Raw genomic sequence first — 25,722 nt, 5'->3', positions numbered from 1 at the left:
TCAAGTTCGAATTTTATTATGTTGAAAATTTGATTGAGATCTGTCCGGTGGTTTAAGAGTTATTAAGTTTTATTTATTTTTATATCTCCCCCTCCCCGTCCCGTAAGTTCAACCGTCAAAGTGAAATGATTTTAAAAAAGCATTTCAGGTCCGAATCTCATCTATGTTAAAAATTTGATCCAGATTGATCCTTTGGTTCAAGACTTATTAAGTTTTATTTATTTTTTGACTCATCTCTCCCCCTCCTCTAAGTTCTACCATCAAAGTGATTAAATAAGTACCATCCCTGGCTTGAATCTTATCTATGTTGAAAATTTGATTGAAATCGGTCGGTCGGTTCAAGTCTGATGAAGTCGCAAAGACAATCACTTTCATTTTTATTTTTTACATCTCCTCCTCCCGTCACCTACGTTGCACCATCAAAGTTAAATGATAAAAATTATCCCAATCTCGAACGTCATCTAAACTGAAAATTTGATCGACATCGGTTCTTTGGTTCAAGAGTTGTTTTATTTATTTTTTATATAAAAATCTCCCCCTTCCTCCCCCCCTCAAAGATTCTACAGTCAAAGCAAAAATATTTTTAAAAAATCTTTCCATATCCGAACCTCATCTATGTTGAAAATTTGATCGAGATCGGTCGAGTGGTTCAAGAGTTATTAAGTTTTATTTATTTTTAAATATCTCTTCTCTCCCTCCCCCTCACCTAAGCTCTACCGTCAAATTGAGATGATAAAAACTACTCCAGGTCAGAACCTCATCTATGTTAAAAATATGATTAAAATCGGTCGGGTAGTTTAAACGTGATGAAGTCACAAAGACAGTCACTTTTATTTTTATTTTACATATATTTCCCCCTCCCCCTCCCAACGTTGCACCGTTAAAGTGAAATGAGGAAAAAATCCCTGGTCCGAACCTTATCTATGTTGAAAGATTGATCGAGATCGGTCAGGGGGTTCAAGAATTATTAAGTTTTATTCATTTTCATATATTTTCCCTCCTCCCCTCCCCAACCCTAAGATTTACCTTCAAAGTGAAATGATAAAAAATTTCCAGGTTCGAACCTCATCTATGTTGAAAATTTGAAATAGATGGATCTGGTGTTTCAGGAGTTATTAAGTCACGAAGATAGTCACTTATATATATATATATATATATATATATATATATATATATATATATATATATATATATATATATATATATATATATTGATTTTTATATATCTCCCCTCCTCCAGCTCCCCAATGTTGATCCGTCACAGTAAAATGACAAAACAAAAGTCCCAGGCATGGACCTTATCTATGTGGAAAATTTGGTTGAGATTGGTTGTTTGGTTCAAGAGTTATTAACTTTTATTTATTTTTTATAATTCCCCCTCCTCCCCAATCCCTAAGCTCTACCGTCAAATATAATAGCTGAAAACACTCCCAGGTCAGAACCGCACCTACGTCAGAAACTTGCTCTACATCGGTCGGTCGGTTCAAGAGATTGAAAGTCACAAACATAGTCACTTTCAATCTTATAATATAGATCATGAAGTGTCCGTGGTTGTAGGTACAGATGGTGATCAGAAAAATGGAAACACCTGTAGTTGGAAACACGTCAGATGTATGGGTTGGCAGTGGTGTCGTGGCGCCCGCAGTGCCGGACCGCTGGTGGTGGTGTGTTAGGTCGGTCTCCATACTACGTCAGGCGCAGCGGAACAGCAGTGTCCAGTGGCTGCAGCAGACGGAGGTAGTGTAAAATGGAAGACCTCTAAGATTTTCAAAGAGGGCAAATTGTTGGTGCGCGGTTATGTGGAGTGAGTGTGACGGCAGTGACTACTCTGTTAGATGTGTCGCGTGGGACAATGTCGAAGGTGATGACGGCCTACACAACACACGGGAAAACCACATCTGGGAAACGGAAAAGTGGGCGGAAGAAAATCATGAGTGACAGGTCACGCCGGGTATTAAAGCGCATTGTCACGCAGAACCGTCGTGCCACTGCGGAGCAAGTGACGGAGGAACTCAATCAGCACCTCCCCCACCCTGTTTCGACAATCACAGTCCGCCGCGAATTACATGACATGAACTTACGGGGTCGTGTTGCAAGGGCCAAACCGCTCATCAGGGACCATAACGCTTTCGCACGTCGCAAATGGTGCCGCGACCATGCAACTTAGACCCTTGAGGACTGGAAACATGTGATATGGTCGGATGAGTCATCCTTCACCCTATTCCCAACCAGGTGCCGTGTTTATGTGTGGAGAACGCCCAAAGAAGCTTATGATCTGCAGTGTATCCGCCCAACTGTGAAACATGGCGGCGGCTCGGTGATGCTGTGGGCCGCCATATCATGGTTTTCATTGGGTCCTGTGGTCACAGTTAGCGGACGAATCACTGCCAACGATTATGTCGGAATTTTAGGAGACCACTTCCATCCTATGGTCCGGATGTTGTTCCCGGACAATGTCGCCATCTTCCAGGATGATAATGCACCCATTCACACACCTGTTTTTTTTTTTTTTTTTTTTTTTTTTTTGCAGCGTGGTTTGAGGAACCTCGGGATGAAGTTCAACACCTCTCCTGGCCCGCCCAATCCCCAGATCTCAACATAATTGAACTTCTGTTGTCCGTCTTGGAAACACGACTCCGGCGACGATTTCCACCTCCATACCCTCTCACAGAACTGGCCGATGCCCTGCACGAGGAATGGTGTAAAATTCCACTTGCTACCATTCACGATCTCTATGCTTCCATCCCACGTCGCATTAAGGCTGTTCTGAAGGCGAAATATCTGGTAAGTTGCAATTTCGTTCAGGTGTTTCCATTTTTCTGATCACCATCTGTATACACACTGTATAACTTTTAACATTATTCACCATTATGATAACTTTTAACGTGTATTCTAATGTTAATGCTTCCCTACCTGCTATTCGTATTACCCTCGGCTAATATACAGGCTGTATCGAAATTCTCTTACCATTATTTTTAATATCCGCTCGGATGTAGTTCCGTTGAATTTGAAACTGGCGATACATATTAGGCCCACCAGTACCCTTTTAAAAATGTATTACGCGGACGGGCACATCTTGTTTCCGCCGTCTTGGATTCGATTTTTTAAAATGAAAGATAGGTTGGTAATATGTGTTCGTGTGCTAGAATTTTCTCAGAATGTCAAATATGCAGTCAGATTTCATGTAGCTTAAGTTGGTGAAAAGTTATTAGGAACTGAAAGTTATGTTTACCTGTTACACAATGTATTTCACATGTCCGTACTGAGCAATATACGTTTGCAGATGCTTTTATCAATTGTTGTAGACACAAAGTAGCATATCAGGTAAAATTTGCCCACAAGCAGTGGAGATACGTTTTTCCAAATGACGAAGGTTTGGAATTTTCACAGCATAAATTATAGCCTTAACATGTTCTCAAAGCTAGAAATCAAATGACCTTAGGTCTGGTGACAGGGCAGGCCATTGAACTGGTGCACGTCGACCAATCCATGTTCCAGGAAATTGTCCATTCAAGTAGTGACATACCTCTACGCCATAATGGGAGGAATGTCACCATATTGAAAACGGGGAAATATACCAATCTTCGGACATCGCAGTTAGCAATATCTGTTCCTGTGACAGCGTTATGAAATGTTCCCCAGTTAAAGTTCTTGGAATAAAAAAATGGAACGATTATTCGTATTCCTTATGCCTACCCACACTATAATCTTTTCTACATCATTCATTTTTGAGGGATTTGTCCACGCGGGGTTGTCAGGTGACCAATAGCACATGTTTCCCCTATTAACATCGCCATTAACGTAGGAGTGAGCTTCATCCGAATGGAGTATCTGCATAGAAAAGTTCGGATTTAACCGTAATTGCTCAATAGCTCACTCAGAAAACAGTAGTCGGCGATCAGAATCGTTCTCGTAAAGATTTTTTTTTTTTTTGGCCTTTTCACCTGATACGAATTCCAAATATATTTTTGTAGCACCCTGCTCACTCAACTGTAACACACCCCTAAACGTCGTGTGCTCTGCTGGGGTTTAGCTATTACTTCGTCCGTGGTCGTCCGCTACAAGGTCTGGTGACGACTCTGCCCATCTCTATATTTGATTTGATTATGACACTGCCCTGGTTGTTGACTCCGGTTGAAATCAGCAGTCACAGCACGGACACTTACTGATTTCGCCCCAAAATTTGATAATCTACATGCGTTCCTCACGTGTGTCGACTAATTCAACACTTGGAAGAAAAAGGGAAACAACTTTCAGCTGCTAAATATCTTTTCACTTGACATTCTGAGAAAATTGTAGCCCATGGTTCTATATCACACTACACACCTATTGTTCATAATAGAAATTTCGAATCCAAGATGGTGGTCACCCACGTGACCCTCCCGAAAGTGTGCCCCCCAGGCCTAATGTGTATCGCCCATCTCACATTCAATGTAACTACATCCATGTTGATTTTAAAGATGGTGGTAAGGGAATTTTGATATACCCTATATTTTAAACTATAATTAGGTCTTAATAAACATACTCTATATTACACAATTATGCTATGTGCACATTCACAATAATGTTAAATCGCTTTCCTTTGTCTGAAGCTTTTGTTCCTGCTTCCTTGCGACTCTTTTTTTTTTCAATGTTTGTTTACCATTCGTAATTTTTCACCAACCTCGAAATTCTAGTATGACGACAACCTTGAATAAAGAGGCGGTTTGGGTTAAAATATTTTTTCCCCACAACTTTTGAATTGTGATGTCATTTTTTTTAACACAGCCTTCTTGTAACCGTCATGTCATGAAGCATGCCTTTACACTTCTTCGTGTATATATATATAATGCATGCTTCTACGAAGATTGAAAAATGAAAATAAAAGAGAAGCAAAAAGAAATGATGCTGTGCTTAGCAGTCCGACCTTGACTGAGGTCGTAACTCTGCAGCGTGGGCAACTAGATGTTGGCGTTGATCCAGTATAAAGACGCCAACCACCAACTAGTTGTGATACCGACCGAGTCATTCACACGGTTTGCACAAGACGAGGCCAATATGCTCAACACCTCAGGAGGTTACGAAACCTTGTTTTTTTTTTTCCTCCCGTAATGAGAAATGTTTATGAAGAAGAGCTCTTTTGTTGTTTCTGTTTTACACATTGTATTTAAATCTAGAAAGATAAAGTGGACTGAGCTCGAAGGCAAGCGTAAATCTTCGTGGCAGTAATTAAACGCGGGAGTGGAAACACGTCAGAAAAACATATTCATATACACATTCAGTTAACTTCAATAACAGCTGCTTCAAGTTTTTATTCGAACCTTGGTCACTTTTTAAATGCCACTTGCGAATGATAATATAATGAGTTGCGACTCTTGAGGGAAGTCACATCTGTATATACATATATATATATATATATATATATATATATATATATATATATATATATATATATATATATATAAAGTAAGGGGAGAAAGCTAACTTAATGAAGAAGTTCTTGATTATAAGTAGGGATGGCCAATTCCGGAATTTTTACTTTCCGGAATCCGGAAAGTAAAATCGGAAAAATTCCGGATTTCGGAAAAAATCCGGAATTCAAAAAATTCCGGAATTCAGAAAAATTCCGGATTTCGGAAAAAATCCGGAATTCAGAAAAATTCCGAATTTCGGAAAAATTCCGGAATTCGGAAAAATTCCTGATTTCGGAAAAAATCCGGAATTCAGAAAAAATCCGGAATTCGGAAGAATTCCGGATTTCGGAAAAAATCCGGAATTCGGAAAAATTATTTTTTCTTTTTGTAATCCTAAGAATTTTGTTCAAATGCAAACGAACAAATTTCCTTTTTGTAATCCTAAGAATGTATGATGCAAGTTAAGCTGAAACTTACATCCTAAAGTATACACTATTCAATCTTCCCATGGTTAATGAGATGTAGTCCAAAAGTACGATGTACTCCTAATATTTAATTTTTGTTTTTCTGTGATATTGTCCAGAGGTAAGACATATATCACACTGAGATAAACAACTTGACATAATGAAGATGTTATCACACGTAGTTTTCCAGAAAATCGTGAGAAACGATTTTTTATGAAGTTAAAATATGCGTCGCTTGTTGCCAGTGTGATGCAATTGATAACTTTTATGCTGGAATAGTCTTATTATTATTATTATTATTATTATTATTATTATTATTATTATTATTATTATTATTATTATTATTGTTGTTATTAATCGTTTATGTACTGTAAAAGAAAAATATGAACCGTTAAGTAGTAGATTTTATCTGTTGTTTTTTGATATCTTCTAACAGTAATAACAAATTGCTTGTAAATACGCAATGATTATCAAGGACAATGGCATATTAATGTAAGGACTACTCTGCAGATTAGCAATAAACAATAAACAATAACAGATAAACAATAGTCCTCCCCCCCAAAAAAGTAACTAACTTGGGCACGTCAGAATGTTCGCGAGAATATAGGGACGCATTGAGACTAGCAAAAAGCGTGGTGTTATTATTACTCAAAGGGCCGTACGATGGAGGCATTAACGTTAATGTTAATGGCACCAATGAGCACTTACTTGCTCTAACGGTTAACCTCATTTTTGAGATGATTCTTAGAAGTGGGCGTGTTGGCATGCAGTTGGAGTACTAACGATTTGCGTCACTATCGAACACTAACGTAGCACTAGCGACGTTTAAAGTCGAAATTGGAGTCTGACATAAGTGGCTTGTCAACTTCACGGACATTATATTTTCCTTCAATGCGAGAATTTTGCGCCCGGGAAATTTGCTCCCTACCACAAAAATAGGAAAAAATGCGCTCGCAATATATTTGCACTGGGATGTTTGCGCCCTACCCCAAAAAGAGGAGAAAATGCGCCGGCTATATATTTGCACTGGGATGTTAGCGCCCTACAATTCAACTTATTATTGTATTGTGTAAAGTAACTTCCACTCGCACTTGAACTAGGCTTGCCTCTCATCGTCTTAGTGAGTTACTCCATCCGTTATAATATTCCGAACAAAAGAAAAAAAATACAATTTTAGTTCACTAAAGGGCAATCCATACAAATACAATTTTTCATTATACTACAGAATTTACAATAAACGTATAAATGACTGATATATAATTATTTATTAATATAATCAAAGAGTATAATTTAATCTACAAAAGGCTGTTTGGCTCTACCCAGATATCTCTGTTCACAATCCTTGCGAGTTGTCTGGCTTTTCAGGACACAAAATATAGAAAAGAAAATGTAAAGTGAATGTAAAATCAGTTCAGTAATATTATCAAGAAAACTATGTACAGTGTGTTTACTTGCTGGAATTACACTTCAAACACACAATTGCGTTCAGTCGTTCTTTCAGGAAAAATGTTCCGGGGGGCACATTTAGTATTCCGGAGGGGGGTCACTGCTGGTACTATTCTATTTATTATTATATTATAGACGTATTATTTTGGTCTCCTCCGAGGGGGCACTCTGAGAGCTCTGGGGAGGCCAGTGTTCCCCCAAAATCATCTCTGGAAGAAGCAGTGATTGCGTTGATCCGTTGTGTTCTTTTGGCTTATATTGAAGTTTATTCTCCCCTTATATAGCCACAATGAAAATAAATCACAAATGGCATGGTTGTGGGGGGAGGATTGTTTATGTTGTAATGTCAGCCCCTCCGAGGAAATGCGTAAGCTCCAATAGGTTCTTTTATTTCGCAGGGCTCAAACTTCCCGGTGGTTTCGCAGGCGCAATTTTCCCTGTTCTTGAGGTAGGGCGCAAATTTCCCAGACGCAAAATTCTCGACACAGTTCGAATGACCTCGGAAGACGATATCTTTTTCAATACTTTTTTTATATTCTTTTACTTGAGATTTCTTCATAGCTTCTTATTAAAATACTTACTAATATATCCTCATTTTATTGTCCTAACCAATCAATATGGGTATGTTGTCAGTAAAATATTTAGATTGATCGAGCCTCTGGTGTGTAACCACAGTATTTCATATCATGCCCCCATTAGAAATCTTGGCTAAACGAACCAATATAGGTTGCCAATAAAATAGTTTAGAATGATTGAGCCCCTGGTAAATAACCACAGTATTTCGTGACAGACCCCCCCCCCTTCCTATTACCATATTCTAGCTACGTGCCTGACTCAGCTAATTCTCTACATTCTTTACCAAGCACACATTTTCTAAAGCGGAAAATGCTCTCTAAATACCTAAGCTCATTATTTTCAGCAGATGCACAAACTGGGTAACATTCTATCTACATGAATGTTATATATGTCGATTACTGGAAACCGCTTCTCGCTATCTATTACCATATTTACTATATAATGATTAACGTTAAAACCGGAAATGGTTGATTTGTACCGCTTCCGGTTTGAATATTACATTCATCAGGGAACTCGATTCTTAACTATTGACTCTGTACATCATGGCCAAAATTGATTGGTAATCCATCAGATAGTTCTTGAGACTGTTTGTTTCACTGACGGACAGAATGAATATATGGCTATAGAGTTTTGATAAACTAAATTCGTTAATGAGTGATGATGGAACAAATATAAGAAAGGGAACCAAGAGTACCACCGGGAAAATTTTCGAACACAAAATTAGCCATCGAAAACCCACATGTCCTGGGTTAGAATACCATAGATGAAAACTCTACCACTGAGTCATCAATCACCCGCTTATTAGTTTTGTTAATTATTATATTAATATAAATTAATGAATGCCTGCTTATGTTAATTATTGAACAATTACATTGTATACTTCGTAAAGTCAAAAATTATAAATTTGTATTTACTGTACATACAGTGAGCGCAGAAAGTGTTCGCACACCTATGCTATTGAAACGAGAATGCCTGCGAAAAAGAAACAGAAAATTTAAGAAGTGTAATAACACACACAATATGAATAATGAAAACTAAGCTTTATGAATATATCAATAAAGAACCACAAAGACAAGTTTAATGGTCAGAAAGTAAATAAATTCTGTAGAAAATGTATAGAGTAGACGCAAAAAAGTGATCGTACACCTGACGTACGAATATGAAACAAAGATACCACAACTGGGGTTCACTAGTATTCACCTGAGTATACACCTCTGTATAGCATGACGAGTAACAAAATGAGTTTAGTTGTGAATAGGAGTGAAAAAACTGGACGGTGGGCTGTCGAAATGGGAAGCAACCGAACAGAAACAAATGAGGAGACAAGAAAAGTAATTATTAAAGTGCATAAGAAGGGTAAGTCTTTGAGAAAGATAGCAAACCTCAGGGGCAGATCCAGAGGGGGGCGATCGGGGCCATCGCCCACCCCCCACAAGAGGAAACTTTCTTAGTTTATATATAAATAAACCCATCCATAACAAGTTTGGAGCTCTTAAAAGTAGCAGTATTACTGCTGACCGCCCCTTCCCCAGAAGTCCGTCCTGGATCCGCCCCTGTATAGAGTAGCCACAATCGAGTATTTTCCGCTGTATGTTTGGAGTCGTTGTCTTGCTGAACAATAAATTGTTTTCAAGAACCATCTTCTGCGCACTAGTATGGAGATATTCCTTTAATATGTTAATATACACTTTGTGGATCATCACTCCATCGATAAGGTGGAGACGACCCACTCCTGAGGCACTCATACAACCCCAGACGAGCACGGACCCTCCTCCGTGTCTTACTTAGGGACGAGATTTTGAGGATTCATATCTGTATTCACCTTGCGCCATACCATACGCCTCCCATTGGACTCGATAAAATTAAATTTACTTTCATCCGAAAATATGACCCTATTCCAGAAAGAAGCCTGATCCCTTATCTTTACACTCTTTTTCAAACTTTAGTCTCTTTATACGATTTGCCTTGTTCATCCAGAACATTTTCCTGGCTATCCGACCATGATACCCTGCAAATATTCCGCATTGTACTGGCTGATACTTTAACACCGCGTGTTTCCAGATCCGTTGCCAATTGCACAGCACTACTTTTTGTAACCTTTTTTCTTTCCCTAATAATGTAACGTTTAACTTGTTCACTCAACACTCTTGGTCTTCCAGTTCTTTTTTATTATTATTATTATTTTATTATTTTTTTATGGTTTCGCACAGTGATAGAAACATTATACATCGCAATTATTGTTTGTACTGTTGAACGAGGCCTGTCTGCAAGGTTTGCCAGGGGCGGATCCAGGACGGACTTCTGCGGGGGGGCCGGTCGGCGGTAATACTGCTACTTTTAAGAGCTCCAAACTTGTTATGGATGGGTTTATTTATATATAAAATAAGAGTTTCCTGTTGTGGGGGGGCGATCGCCCCGATCGCCCCCTCTGGATCCGCCCCTGACTCTATAATACCTTGAAACAGCTTCGCACACCTCCTCAATCCCCAGACATGAACCCCATAGAACATCTATGATCTGTTCTGGAGACAAGAATCAGAAGGCACAGCTTGTCTACTAAAGAAGGACTAAGAAAAGCTATTCAAGAAGAATGGGACATAATCAGTCCCGAAGCTACAGAACAACGAACTACTACAGGTGAAATCAATGCCACGAAGACTACAGACAATCATTAACGCACAGGGTAATCCCACAAAATATTAAATAACGTAATATACTTTATAGCATTAATTCAAGCATAAGTGTACGGTGACTTTTTGCGTTTACAAAAAAGGAATTCTCTCTTTTCTTCTGAACAAAACAGTGATTATGTTTGTTTGGCCTTTCTCTTGTATATAGAAATAAAATGTATGAATGTGTAGTCTTAATTCTGGTTATATATATATATATATATATATATATATATATATATATATATATATATATATATATATATATTCCACCTCCCGTTCTCATGCTAGCTGTTTTCAATATAAAGTATGCACGGTGTACGAACACTTTCTGTGCTCACTGTAGGTATGTTGACAATAAGCGAATGTTATTAGAATATTTGTTGAGATTTATTTTCCTTCACTGCCTTTCGCCTGGTTAAAAAGTAGTTTGCAGTGCTTTGGAGCAGCTGCAGGTGGGAACGCGATAATGTTTGAGACATACCGGCGACTTTTTTGTGTGTGAAAATAAGACCTTTCTCATAAAGTAGTAAATAACTGCAGTAGCAATTGTCTACGTAAATGATACAGACATATCCAACTACAAGAAATTAATACAGTATATATAGCCTATTCATTATTGTGTTTCTCTTTTAACAGCTACTAGCTAAGGATGGCCAATTCCAGAATTTTTACTTTCCGGAATCCGAAAAGTAAAATCGGAAAAATTCCGGATCTCGGAAAAATTCCGATTTTTTCTAAATTCCGGACTTTTTCCGAATGTCGGAATTTTTTCGAATTTGGGATTTTTTCTGAATTCCGGAATTTTTCCGAAATCCGGAATTTTTCCGAATTCCGGAAAGTAAATTTTCCGATTCCGGAAAACAAAATTTCCGGAATCCGGATTCCGGAAAATTTTGGCCATCCCTAATTATAAGCACTCCTCACCAGCCTAGTGGCTGGCGCCTGTGCCTTTGGTGCATGTGGTCTCGGGTCTGAATCACGGTCGTTTGTTGCGAACTTCATTATCAGTTACCATATCTCTTGAACGGATTGAAGTATTCAAGTGTTGCAAATGGCATTGTGGTCTTAACATTTTCTCATCTCCAATTGAATGCCAAATATGCAATTAGATTAAGTGCTTATCTATGTAGATTTTCGAAATAAAGGCTTTTGGGCCATTCCGTCGTCACGGGCAGGACATCTTCACTACATTTTTGATGCTTTAAATTTGTATATTTCTAAAAGTACAAGATGCTAAGGTAGAGGGAAGAGAAATGTCCGAAGAAGAGCTGATAACAGCACACCACACCACAGTCGATTGCTGAGTCGTGTGCAAATCAGACGTGATGGCAATAGTGTTAGTGTGTCGTGAAGGATTCAACATGCCATGAGACACTGTCTTGCGGGGCAGGATAATCGGACGACTGGAACCTGGGCAAACACAAACGGAGATGTCCAGAACACTGCATGTACCACAAAGTGTGATCTCACGGCTGTGTCACAGGTTTGATATCACCGGCAACATCGCACCTGCACCAATTCCGGGTCGCCCAATAGTCACAACCCCACGACAGGACCGGTAGTTGTTGGTAAGAGCACGTCGAACTCGGTCGATGTCAGCGCAGCAACTGTCATCAGACCTTGCAGCTGCTACAGGAGCACTTGCTTTAAGACAAACGGTGTACCGGCGACTTCATGAGGTTGGTCTTTACGCAAGACGCCCAGTCGTGTGTGTAACTCTCTCTCGTGTGCAGCGCAGAGCCCGCTTGAGGTGGAGCCAAGAACACAGGCACTGGACCATCGAACAGTGGGGTCACGTTCTGTTCTCGGATAAGTCGCGATTTAGCTTGCAGTCAGATTCTCGACGGACACTGATATGGAGAGAACAGGGGACGCGCTACAACCCGCAGAACATTATCGAAAGGGACCAATTTGGTGGTGGGGGTGTGATGGTTTGGGCGGACATTATGCTGAATGGCCGTACTGACCTACAACTCTTTCAGGACGGTACCTTGACTGGCCAGAGGCACCGTGATGAGGTGCTGGAACAATATGTGAGACTGTTTCGCGGTACAGTTGGACCATCATTCATATTCATGGATGACAACGCACGTTGTCATCGGGCAGGTGTGGTGGGTGATTTTTTGGAGGAGGAAGATATTTGACGCATGCCGTGGCCTGCGCGGTCCCCAGACATGAATCCAATAGAATATGTCTGGGATGCATTGGGAAGGCGGATTGCAGCCCGACAGCCCCAACCACGAACGATTCCGGACCTATGTACTGCTGTTCGGGCGGAGTGGCCAAGGATACTGATGGATCTCATCAACGAAGTGTTCGGAAGCATGGAACGACGTTGTACAGCCTGTGTAGCCGCGCGGGGTGACCACATGCCTCACTGGTGCTCCTGATCCACCACAAACTCATTCGTCTTCTCGCCACACACATTGGGTCATTTTCAACTATGGTGAGTTTTGTCAAATAAAGGTGTTGGGGCTGTGTGTTGTGTGTTTTCTTCTTCCCTCGCACACTTTTTTTACACAGGTGTCCACGTTTTGGATGCCTAGGATCAGTCAAGTATGTTTGGTCCATGTGGACTAGGATTCTGCTATCTTTTTTGGCTGTGGGCTAGGATTATGCTATCTTTTTGGACACCAGTGTAGTACACTTATTTCTCACCACCTATTCTTTAGGAAATGCTTTTGCTTGCCCATTTACACCCATCTTGTAGGGAAATTCGTACAAAACACTGTGTTTAACAGTATAGAAAATAGGTGCTGGTATCCAGTGCCGTGCCGTGGAAAATTAGCGCCCGGGGCGCGAGTATGCGACGCTGCCGCAGTAAATATGAGTGAGGTTAACAGGCCACCCGCAAAACGCCACCTTGGTTGGCGCGAAGCGTGAAAAAATTCTCAAAAATCAACCCTGCTTTTCCTCGAAGTTGAGCACTTTTTAATACTTTTTCCTTCCATTTTATACATATCTGTTCTTTCTCCTCCCGAATTTTGCGCCCCCTTACTTTGACGCCCGGGGCCGTCGCCACGCTTGCCCCCTCCACTGCTGGTATCACAGAAACATTTTTGATTGAAATGCACGTAAAACGCAGCTTCTTGAACAGTCCTGAAAATTTTACCGCAATCGCTGACGGCCTTTATGCAAATTACCTTGACTTCTTCGTCCTCTTCCACTGTGCTTTGTGCGATAGATGCATGCCTTTCTGTTCTCTTTTTTTCTGTCCACTACAGAAAAATTCAACCAACAAAAATGTTCCTTGTGTTATATCTTCAACAGCTGGCCTAACATAAGTCTTGTTACCATCCAAACCTAAGTCGTCGCTCAGGATAGCTTCGTAGCTTTCGGAATCATCATTTTCAAAATCTAAATAAACGTCTGTTAAGAATTTAAAAATTTTGCACAGATGAAGCTCTGATTTAAAAGTTCGACGAAGGACCAAATTTTCGCTGCGAAATCACAGGAAAAGTCTTTTGATTAGAGACATTCAATTGACAGAGCATTTCCGCGTCTTTTATTCAAAATGTCTTATACTTCAATTGTTCTTTGTTTACTTCCATTTCTGCTTATGATAGTAGTAAAACAGATATATTTTGAAACGAAGAGCTTAAAGCTGCTACGAAATCAGCAACACATTCTACAATTACTTTCTTTTGTTTCACAAAATTCCATACTCGCCTTTTTGTACGTACTACAATCCCATCCACTGCTCGCTTGAAACCAACAAAAAGTTGAGGCTAATGATAATATTTATATGATACTTATTTTAAGTTAAAACATTATACTGACAGTAATAGATAATCCTCTATTTAAGTAAATAATGTCTATGCTTAGAAGACGTTATTTTAGTACACATGGAATCATTTTCCATCATGAAAAACCAATGTACACGCGCATTCCCACCAGTGGCATGCCCACTGTCACGGGCAGTAGGGATGCGCTCGAGTCGAGACATGTCTCGAATCTCGACTCGACTCGACTCGAATTCGAGTCGAGATTCGAGTCGAGTCACACTTTGTAAAATTCGAGACGAGTCGAGACAAACGTATTTCTCGACTCGAATTTTCGAGTCGAGACACGAGTCGAGTCGAGACGGCTCTTAAAAATCTCGACTCGACTCGAATGTCTCGAAAATTTTTCTATAATTTTTAATATTATTTTGAAGAAAGTATTCACTCAGAAACAGCCTTGAAACCAATTCCAGCTTTTATTCCTTCAGAAAGGTACAGAACGCATAAAATTAATAGTTAATCTTTAAAGATCAAGATTTAATTTTCAGCTCAATTCAGTTAATTAGAACTAATAGTTAATGTTGTTGTATTTGGTTGTACTGCAAATATAATGATAATGATAATAATAATAATTGATTATCTAGTTTGTATAAAACTATTATCCGTAGTCTAAATCTAATTTGTATAAAACTATTGCGATAAAGTGAACTTCATAAATTCTCTGAATGAGCAGTTGATAGTCTATAGTAATTTAGCATAGTTATAATTATTGTTTTTGTTCCCATGAACGCAATAGGGTTACGTAACTTCTGGATTATTCGCTTGCCCAACTATTTTGAGGCTTTAATATGTTGCAGCATATCAAGAGCTACGGATAATATATAATGTAACATTTGTTGTACATCACATATTGTGATACGACACTATTTTACATAGTATATCTTATCTATTATAAATAAAATAAAGTTTGTTTGTGTGCTTGTCTGTCTGTTTGTGTGCTACCTGGGGACCAGATGAGTGGACCAAGAGTTCCCAAAATTTGTTCACGGGTACCTTGGTCCAGGCCCCAGATCAAGACGAAGCGTTTATTTTTAAATTTCGAACCAGGGGGGTCTCGGGGGGGACGTTTACTGGGACCGACCTGGGGACCAGACAAGTTGACCGAGAGTTACCAAATTTTGGTCACGAATACTTTGGTCCAGGTCCCAGTCTAAGGCAAAGCGTTTTTGTCAAAATTGTAACCAGAGGGGTCTCAGGGGGGCGTTTACCGAGACATGTAGTAAAAGTAATCCAAATTGATCGACATTAGTGTCAAATCCATAGTTTTCACGGTCGCTGAGATCAATAGTGACACTTCCATCAGCGATGACTTGCAAATTCAGCTACCACTGTATGCGGGCCGGGTGTCAGCGGGTGAGGAATACCGAGACATGTATAAATAGCCCATATTGATTGATACTAGTGTCAAATCCATAGTTTTCGCAGTCGCTGAAATGAATGGTGATACTTCCACAGGTGTTGACTTCCAAATACAGCCCCTATGCGAAGAATGGGTATATTAAGCTAGTATTACAATAAATGGACTGCTTGGATGCCAAGAAATAGTACAGATAAGTACCTTTCACTTCTGTGAATAGGTATTTTTTAAAAGAATTTTTGTAAACACTAAATTATAAAACAATGAACTACATACAGTAGTTATGGTTTTGGTTCCCAACATAAAAAAAAAAAAAATATGGATTGTTCATGAGATATTGAACTTTAACTTTCACTCCTGGAAAATTTCAATTTTGGAGTTAGGCCACTTGGCATCAAAGCAGTTCACTATAAGATAAATACATTCCGCACATTAGTAACATAGTTGTTCAGGAGCCTTCGATTTCCATCCTCTCAAATGAAAGCTGAACGATTGCTTGATACATGCTGACTATATAGGAGAAATAGTGTATTAAGTTTTCGAGCTTTGGTGCGTATTCGTATTTACACTCTGATATAACTTTAAGTTCACACTCAAATCAAGCTAATTGTTTAATACATTTCGAAAGCTTTTGTTTTTATGCAGCTCATTAAGGAAAATCTTTTTCATAATCGTAATATTTATGTACTAAGAAACTATGAACGTAAAGTGGACTCGACCTAGCCCCGTGGCTGCTGTGACTCAGTGGCACAGCTTTCACCCTTGGTGTGTGAGGACTCTGATTCTGTGTGTGTGTGTGTGTGTGTGTGTGTGTGCACTCCGTGGCTAGTGTACGCGTCTTTGTCGTGGAAGACTCGGGTTCAATTCCCGGCGCGAGCTCATGTAGTTCGGATTCCACGTTAATCAGTAGGTCTACACTTCATATATCCTCGCTGCTGAAAGAGACGGTAAAGTCAAAATCAATTCAACAATATATATATGTGTGTGCTTATGTGAATTTCCTCGTGGCTGTATGGTTAACACATACACCTTGATCGCGGGAGAGACTGGTTCGATTTACGGTGGAAGCTCATGAAGTTGTTACCGGTATTCCACTTTAAACTGTAGATCCATGCCTCATATAACCATACATATAATATATATGCCTTTGATACACTTATTTTCCGACTTGGAAGCCATCGAAAATTTCCGGACACAGAGTCCCGTAGACCGAAAATGAGAAACACGGCTACAGAGTAAAACTGCCATAAAAATTTAAGCTTTTTAGGCTAACTTAATCCTTATATATAATGCAACTAGCTTGGCCAAGTTATAATGGAGGAAATGCTCATTTGCAACACTCTGAGAATAGAAAATGTTCGCCAGGTATTACTATCCCCCCTCCCTCTCCTGCAGAATGAAAACCCTGACTAAAACTCAATATTATGTATAACTATTTTGTGTAATGTAACAAACAGTGGCGGATAGTATTCATGTTTTCTTGCAGAGGTCCTTACGAGGGTTCGCTTCCATTTTCCTCTCCCCAAGAACTAAGATAAATTAAAAAATTGCGATTACTTGATAATCTTGTAAAATTGCGATTACTTGTCAATCTTGTACAAAGGACGCAATTAAAGTCCCAGTGTAACACCCCTTCACATTTAGATTTTTGCCCTGGAAGAAAACCAGTTATTATTGTTTCTTGACTTCTCAGTCTCACCTACATAAACATACGAATAGAATTAAAGGATAGGACATGTTTAGAGTGCTTGCACGTGACATCTAACTATATTTCTCATCAAATGTGTCACAGATGAAAATGTCCGTTTGTACTGCCTCTATTTTCTGGTACACATGTTTCATTTATGTTATGTTGCTAAAATTCGTTAGGAAACAAGTACAGACTGCGCCTGTGTGCCTGACAAAACGTAAATGTACTGGATAATTATTTCTTCACTTTCTTAAAAAAAAAAGTAACCCATCTCATGTCGGCTAACAAAAGGAGGTAGCGGACCAAAGATAGCCGTTGTTTACCTAAGGTCGTTACACAGCAGGGGTTTCATTCAGTCAGAGAGAAAAAAAATAATTTAAAGTTTCTACATTTATTTTGAACTGCAATATACTTCTTCCTTTTATTTTAAGAACCATTTCCTTGTCATTTGTCTGCATCAGAAAAAAATGCAAAAAAAATCACTAGAATGTGCTTATTTACCCAAAGTACGTACTAGATCACTAGTTCAATAGTAAAATCACTAAATCTAGTATTATACGAAATCATAAATGTGGCATCCCTGGGTTGGAGCGAAAGTAATGGTTGGAGTAAAAACTAGTCCGTATTTCTACTGCGTTCTGTTGTTGAATTCACAGAAATGTTCAAAAATAAATTCAAGAAGTAAAACACGATCCTACAAAAGACTGTTTACTTGCTCACTGGTTTCAGTATTGTCAACTGAAACTCAAGAGCGCAGTCATATTGAATACTTCTGTCCCTTTTTACTTTACAACTTGAGGCGGGATGAGGGTCATGATAGATCTAGTGATATACCGCTTTGCTTCAGTACAGAGTCGGAAGCGGTATGTATTGTTTATACTACTTACAATGTTACCTCCCCCATAAAATATAAATTCACCCTTTCTCCCTTCCCTTTTTCGAATACAATGAACCGACTCTTTTGCTGAAGAAAGATGTTAAGAGAAAATTGAAACATCTGTGTCTAAACTTTCTTTGAAGCGCATTCTTTTGTATTTGTAGGGTTTTGCGAGTGTTTTCACATCAATATGAAGAGATAGTTAACCAAATCTTTTACCATGGACTCTTGCTGCGAACTGACCGTGAGTAAACACCCGATCTCGCTGTGCTCAATTTCTCTCGCACACGTGAAATGGGTGTTGTTGTTTCCAAAACAAATAGGAAGTTATCTTGTGCTTTTGCATTTCTGCACGCACACAGGTACCATTGCTATATTTTAATGATCAGAAGAAATATCAAAACCATCCGATATATATGATACGAAACAGCTAACAGAGGGAGGCAAAGATTATAGTATACCAAGTTTTCCGCGTGGTACCATTATGGAGAATAAATATTTGATAAAGTCACGTAGATGCGCTTAAACCTATTCCATCTGTCCTTGTAATTTTTCTGGTCTCATCAATTTCTCAGGAGAATACGTACAACATATGTCCAAATTCCATATATACTCTTTCTAAACTAACGAGTAAATTCATTAAGAACACCAACTGATATCAATAAACAGGAAAGAAAACAATACTTTATACTTCTATAATTCGGTACACATCTATCTATCTATCTATCTATCTATCTATCTATATATATATATATATATATATATATATATATATATATATATATATATATATCGTTCGTGAAAGAGTCATGTTATTTCTTTAATACAAGTACATGAATACAGTTAGCTCCTCTTAATGAAAATAAGTGGTGGTTGGTCTTTAAAACTAGTGTGGAAAGATCAGTAAAGAATTTGGCATAATTTAGAAAAATATATGGTAATTCAGGCCCGTGTTTGGCATCATCGATTGTCTCAAGAGTGTCAACCCTGACTTAAAGGTTTCCCTTCGAGAATAATGGATTCTCTGGGATATATCAGATATACAACTCGAGTTGGAGCAGTATTCTCTATAACAAGCTTTGAAGCAGGCAGTATATCTGTTGAAATAAGTTATTTCTGAGTATATGAGTAGAATTCAGAACTATTTTGAGTCAGTTCGACTTGTTTCTAGTTAAGGCAAGGTAAATCAATCCCCGGATAGAGAAATAGATTACTCTTATGTTATTTCTTAGTAGGGAACATCTAACATTTTCACGGGAGACAGTGTCTTTTTATGGGTATTGATATTTCCACGTATATTTAAGATTGCTAGCAATACCTGTTTTCCATAGTAACGGAGCAAGTCGTAGGGATTTTAGAGTGAAAGCCTTATTTGAATTGTGAGCAAGAAGGATGCTTGTTTACGAGGTTCAAAGACTGTTTTTAAACCACAGTCTGACTGTATTCAACTGAGTGTGAACTTAAGGAATAGTGGACTAGTTCTCGATGCGAACCTAACCTCAAGCGAAGATTCTGCTGAAGGCGCTTCACTTCTCTGGTGAGAGGAATTTTCTTATATTCAACCAACTCAATCCTATAAGAATCATAATTAGCCTTTTTGATGGAGAGTCTGTTTATAGACCATTCCATGTTTAGGACTTTAGGCCAGACAGCTTTCTGATTATTGAAATTGTCTTTTAAATGTGAGGGAGTATGATGTAAGAAAACACATGTTCTGCTCTCTCATGATTAAAGCACAGCTTAGCTGCGTTAAAGAAAATCGATTTGAAGTTATAGTTTCATGAAGGCTTAAGTAGGCGACTTCTTCTTCTCCGGACTGAAAAGTTGGTCTTTTATTTCATGACAGTTAACTTAAAGGAAATTCTTCTCAACCTGTATGGACTGTGGAAATGCTTTATTTATCAAAGTTTCCTAAACATGTGGTATGTACTACTCTGTGCTTGTTAATTACCCTAGACAAACTTACCGGGCAGTTCAAATTTTTACAGTTAAAGAAAAGATTACAAGACTAATAGTTATTTACTATATGTTATTTTAAATGCGACACTAGTAGCAATAGAAGCCACGAATTCGTTTTTTTCTTTTCTTTCTTTATTTTTTTAATTGTTTAATTGCACACACAAGAACACCTGTACACCAAAACGATCATGTTCGACAATGTTCCTGGGTTCATTGCGTGTTTCTATCTCTTGGTAGATGAATGTTTGTCCAGAATCACTATTGGAAATCGGGTTGCAGACCGCGAAATGCATGTTTAACCCTTTGAGACCTGGTGGTAACATTTGCGTACATCATATTTGCAAACAAAAAATACTACTTAGTAAATAACCAGTGGTTTTGAAATAGTTTTTGTTACTACTTATATTATTATGTAAACAAATTAGATGGAGCACTATGGCTCAGTGGTAGAGCGCTTACCTCTGGTGCGTGGGGCTGTGGTTCGATTCCCGGAAAAGTAGTTTTGTAGTGGACAAGATCGTGCTCGTGGGTTTTCTCGGGGTATTCCTGTTTCCTCCCACAATTTCATTCCAACAATTATTCCATCATCATTCACTTACTTTAATCATTATCTCCCTTAGCCTAACAGACATAATCCTGGGATGTTAAACTCAAAGATTTCATTTCATTTTTTAAAAAAACAATTAAATCATAATTAAATTGAAGGCTTATTCTTTTAGTATGGGAAACATATTGACACCCATGGCCGTAATCAGGATTGAAGATTTGGTCGGACAGACATCATTTAGGGTCAGGCTCTTAAGTATTTTTTTAATAAACAATGCTGAACAAACTAGACAATCGTGTTTTAGGATTGTAGAAAACGACCGTGAATTATGTTCAAACACAATTATTATTATATTTATTTCTCTGACTATTGGATCTTTACACAACAGTGTTAAACAAAAGAGAATAATTGTTTGTATAATAGTATTCAAGAGTTTTCTCATCATGATTAGTTTTGTAAACAATTCAATTACACTTATTTGGTGTTTATTTCTAAATAATAAGTCCTAATACAATTTCATAAAGTTGTAATTCTTCTTTAGTTTGTATCACTTTACACAATGACAAATCCAAAAGGTGTGTTGTATCGGTGCAGTACCAGTTTTTCACGTTTTTCGAAATTTTCCAAAACCCAAAGAATAATCTTTAATTTCTGATATTTTAGTCGTCACAAATTACAACTTTATAATGTAGTCAATGTTTATAATTACTGGGCAGTTGGGCGTTTAAACTAATGACATCATAATAAAGTCAAAACCATAATTTTGAGTTGAATTGATTCTGAGTTTAACGTCCCATTCAGCAGCGAGGCTATGTGAGAAGTGGACCTACTGATTAACGTGGAATTTGAACCACATGAACTCCCACCGGGAATCAAGCCCAGGTTTTCCACGCCAAAGGCAAGTATGCTAACCGTTAGCCACGAAGAAGCTCCACCATAATTTCAGTGGGTGATAAGAAATATCTCGCCAGTGCTTTTACAATAAATAAAATTTTATAAGTATTAAAGAATAGTGGTAAGAGATTTTATAATAGCTCTTTTATTTATGAGATATGAGTATTTTGAAAAAAAAACTAAAGAATAGGTTGGCGGAACCACAAAAGACTCGTAAAATAAATTTTCTTATAAATACATACGCACCTTACTCACCTTTTATAATTGCTATGTTTACGTTCTCCATAAAAACAGAAATTCTCTTTTAATGATACTTTACACAAGATCACGAAGCGGATTCCAATTTAATTAAAGGCAAAATACAATACAATAATCCACAAATATTGCCTCAAGTGAGTTTAAAGATTTCTAAACATTAGTGCGAGACCGGGCTCTGCCGTTGCGATCGATTTGCAGGTCTTGAGACGAAAGTAAGAAGAGACTTGCGCACATAGTAAGTAAAAACAATTAATATGCCTGTAACTTTCCCCCAAATGGTTGTATCTTAAAACTAACCTCACCATTGTTTTCCTAATTAAATTCTAGCCCGAAATTATGTATCATATTACCGTATTCCCATTTTGAAAACTTGACCTTAATTCAAAATGGCGGATTTCAAGATGGCTGCCGTCAAAGTCATATCTACCATACGACTTCCCCCCAGGACTTATATGTATCCACATGGTTGTTCTTCACTTTTCTTCATTAACGCTCCGTTTACAAAGGGTAGTAAAGGACTTCTGTAGTAATCTCTAATAACCACATTACAACTCTTAAAAGTTATAAAAAAAAAAAATAAAGAAAAACAGGCACTATGGCAAAAATTTGTCATCAGAAGTAATGCATACATGTCTTCTATCAGCAAAAAAAGTTTCATTGAAATTGGAGCCGGACATTTAAGTGATGTCCCTTGTGAAATGTGATTGAACGTGACGTCAGAACGCATCGCCCCCCTTCCCGGAATTTACGGGAATTAGGTGACCTGAGTGTGCACATGTGGTGTCAGCTCTCTCCAGCGACCTATCAAGGATCATTGCGTGTATGCCAAGACGTGTCGCCGTTTTTATCCACGCCAAAAGTCGACATACTGACAATTAGGTAGGTAGTCATAATGGTCTGGCTGATACGTGCGTATGTTTTAACTCGTACATTTTGTCTCGACTCGAATTTCGAGACGTCTCGACTCGAATTCGAGTCGAGTCGAGACAGAGACTGTCGAGTCGAGACTCGAGTCGAGACAGAAACATATTTTCGAGTCGAGACACGAGTCGAGACAACATTTTCTCGAGTCGAGCGCATCTCTAACGGGCAGGACAAGTTTTCAAACTGAAATAAATCGAAATGTATTATTAGCATTAGTCCAAAATTTTGTGAATGTGAATTGCACGTGCAAATTGATACTTCTACTACGTACGAACTGCGTTCTCAAATTTAATAATTCAATACGTTTGGTAGTTTTCTATCACGGGCAGGACATTCAAGTTGACGTTCATATCTTTAATGACATTATAAATAATTTTTATCTTGTAAACACTTTTTCAACAGCAGTTTGTAGAAAAAGAAGTATCTTGAGCAGCTCGAAGTTACTATAGCCAACAATGCACAATATACCGTAAAATGTTGCCCATAACAAGAATAAAAAATTTCCTCCCAGCTGACATGTCACAAATTCACAATTTAGACTTAAAATTGTACATTAATTCTAAGTACAAATAAGTTTTTCTTTGTTACATAGTAAATTTTGATATTTTTACTTCATATATATATGTAAAAATGCATTGGTCTTGACAGTATTTGAAAATTCGGGTTCAGGATCACTTTCGCGTGGAATGGCCCTTTTGTAAAAAAAATAGAGTCAGATTTTCAATCCCTTGTATCTTTGTTCCTATTCGCTCAAAATCCTTGACATTCCGGCCGTAGTATTAGACACTGAAATACGTTCGATGTGCATTTCCCCGTTCGTTGCACTTGCGTTGTTACTGTCATAGAGGAAACTAAATTTGGATGTTTCTGACACGGTAGCGTCCTCAGTATGTTACACTGAATAACAAATGTAATACTACAAATTTTCATTTAACATGTTGTTTTGAAACATGTAATAATCTGACGTAGTGCTATTTGAATATATATATATATATATATATATATATATATATATATATATATATATATATATATATATATAACCTACTAGCTGAATATAACCATTCTTCGCATGGGGGCTGTATTTGGAAGTCAACGATTGTGGAAGTATCACCATTCATTTCAGCGACCGCGAAAACTTTGGATTTGACACTAACATCGGTCAATTTGGGGCTATTTTACATGTCTCTGTATCCCACCGCTCACCCCCGGCCCGAATACAGTGCAAGCTGAATTTGCAAGTCATCGCTAATGAAAGTACCACCATTGATCTCAGCGACTGCAAAAGCTATGGATTTGACACTAATATCGGTCATTTCGGATTACTTTTACATGTCTCGGTACCTCCCCCCCCCCTGAGACTCCCGGACCGCAGCCGAATAGGTGAATTTGAAAATTAATGAGATTGGAGTTTCACCATTGATCTCTGTGACCGCGAAAATTATGAATTCGACACTAATATCGGTAATTTTTTACTACTTTTACATGTCCCGGTAAACGCTCTCCTGAGACCCCCTGGTTGGAATTAAAAAAAAAAAAACGCTTCACCCTAGTCTGAGGCCTGGACCAAGGTATCCGTGACCAAAATTTGGCAACCCTCGGTCAACTTGTCTGGTCCTCATGCAGGTCCCGGTAAACGCCCCTCCCCCTGCTGAGATGCCCCTGGTTCGAATTAAAAAAAAACAGCTCCGTCTTGATCTGGGGCCTGGACCAAGGTACCCGTGACCAAATTATGGTATCTCTCAGTCTACTCGTCTGGTGCCCAGGCCGCACACAGACGGACAGACATAAACACACAAACAAACCCTATTTTATTTATATATGTTATGTTAAGCAACATGGGCGTCTCTGGCGGGGGGACGGGGGGACGTGTCCCCCCAATATTTTGAAGTGACATAATCTAAAATTCCACTGAGATACTAGCAGTTAGATCATTTCCTTTGATGTCCCCCCCAAATTTTACATGCCAGAGACGCCAATGTTAAGCAACGTTCCCTACCGATATGTGCATGGTTCAAAATTTCTACGTATCAATATGTTGTACATTCTACACGAATAAATCCTTATGGTGACATTTTGTTCAAGCGAGGTTATGTTCTAGACGAAATTTTTCGTCTCACGAGACCTCAGACGGCGTGATTTGCCTAGGCAACATTTTAGGTAAGGAAAATTTTGGACAGTGAGTTATTGGATGGCAAAGTTTTGGCCAGAAGATATTGTGCTATTGTATGTTATTCAGTTACTAGTATAAGATCCCGTTCGTCTGCGAAAAGAATATGAAAATATAAAATGTGGCATTTTAATAGTATGTAACTCCCCTCTTTCTCATTTAGAAGTTAATTTTTGAAAACACTGCAATGTGTGTCCACTCATTTCCAATGAAGAATTTAAATACCAAATTAAAGCAAAAATATTAGTTATACCTAATTTTAATTGAAATTAAGTGCCTTTCCTCTGGAATAACTTTAGTTTAAATACTCCTCAAAACAAGGAAATAGAAGAGGGAAGTCTTGAAAATATCTCGACAAAAAAGGTTTCTTGTTTTTATCGGCTTATGACTTGGCAGTACTAATTTTTCCTATCATTTTTTTTTCTATCAAACTAATAGTGGTTGAGCTGCAAAAATTCACATAAGCTTTTATTCTGATATGCTGGATGCAATAAAAAAAAAAAAGAGTTTGTTTTAATACCCTTATCCGAACGTTTGCCTGTGAGATTTTGAGAAAAAGGCCTGTACAGTTCTTGTAGTCAAAATAATAACTAGACCTCGCCAGTCGGATATGTGACTACATATTATGCAATGAACATATTATGACGACACTCTAAAGCTCAAATTATAACCACGATTATAGGATACACAGATTCAGTAGTATACAAATGTTA

The 25,722-nt window shown here is 38.3% G+C and overlaps 1 protein-coding gene across 4 annotated transcripts in view; it reads right to left on the bottom strand.

Moving 5' to 3' along the window:
* vri (nuclear factor interleukin-3-regulated vrille) overlaps positions 1–25,722 on the bottom strand; it is a 1,376,222-nt gene that overhangs the window by 847,586 nt on the left and 502,914 nt on the right. The window lies entirely within an intron of this gene.

The sequence above is a fragment of the Thermobia domestica genome, chromosome 6, assembly GCF_964235325.1.
Source record: "Thermobia domestica chromosome 6, izTheDome1.hap1.1, whole genome shotgun sequence".
Taxonomy (NCBI): Eukaryota; Metazoa; Arthropoda; class Insecta; order Zygentoma; family Lepismatidae; genus Thermobia; species Thermobia domestica.
This window is presented reverse-complemented; position numbering and strand designations above follow the sequence as displayed.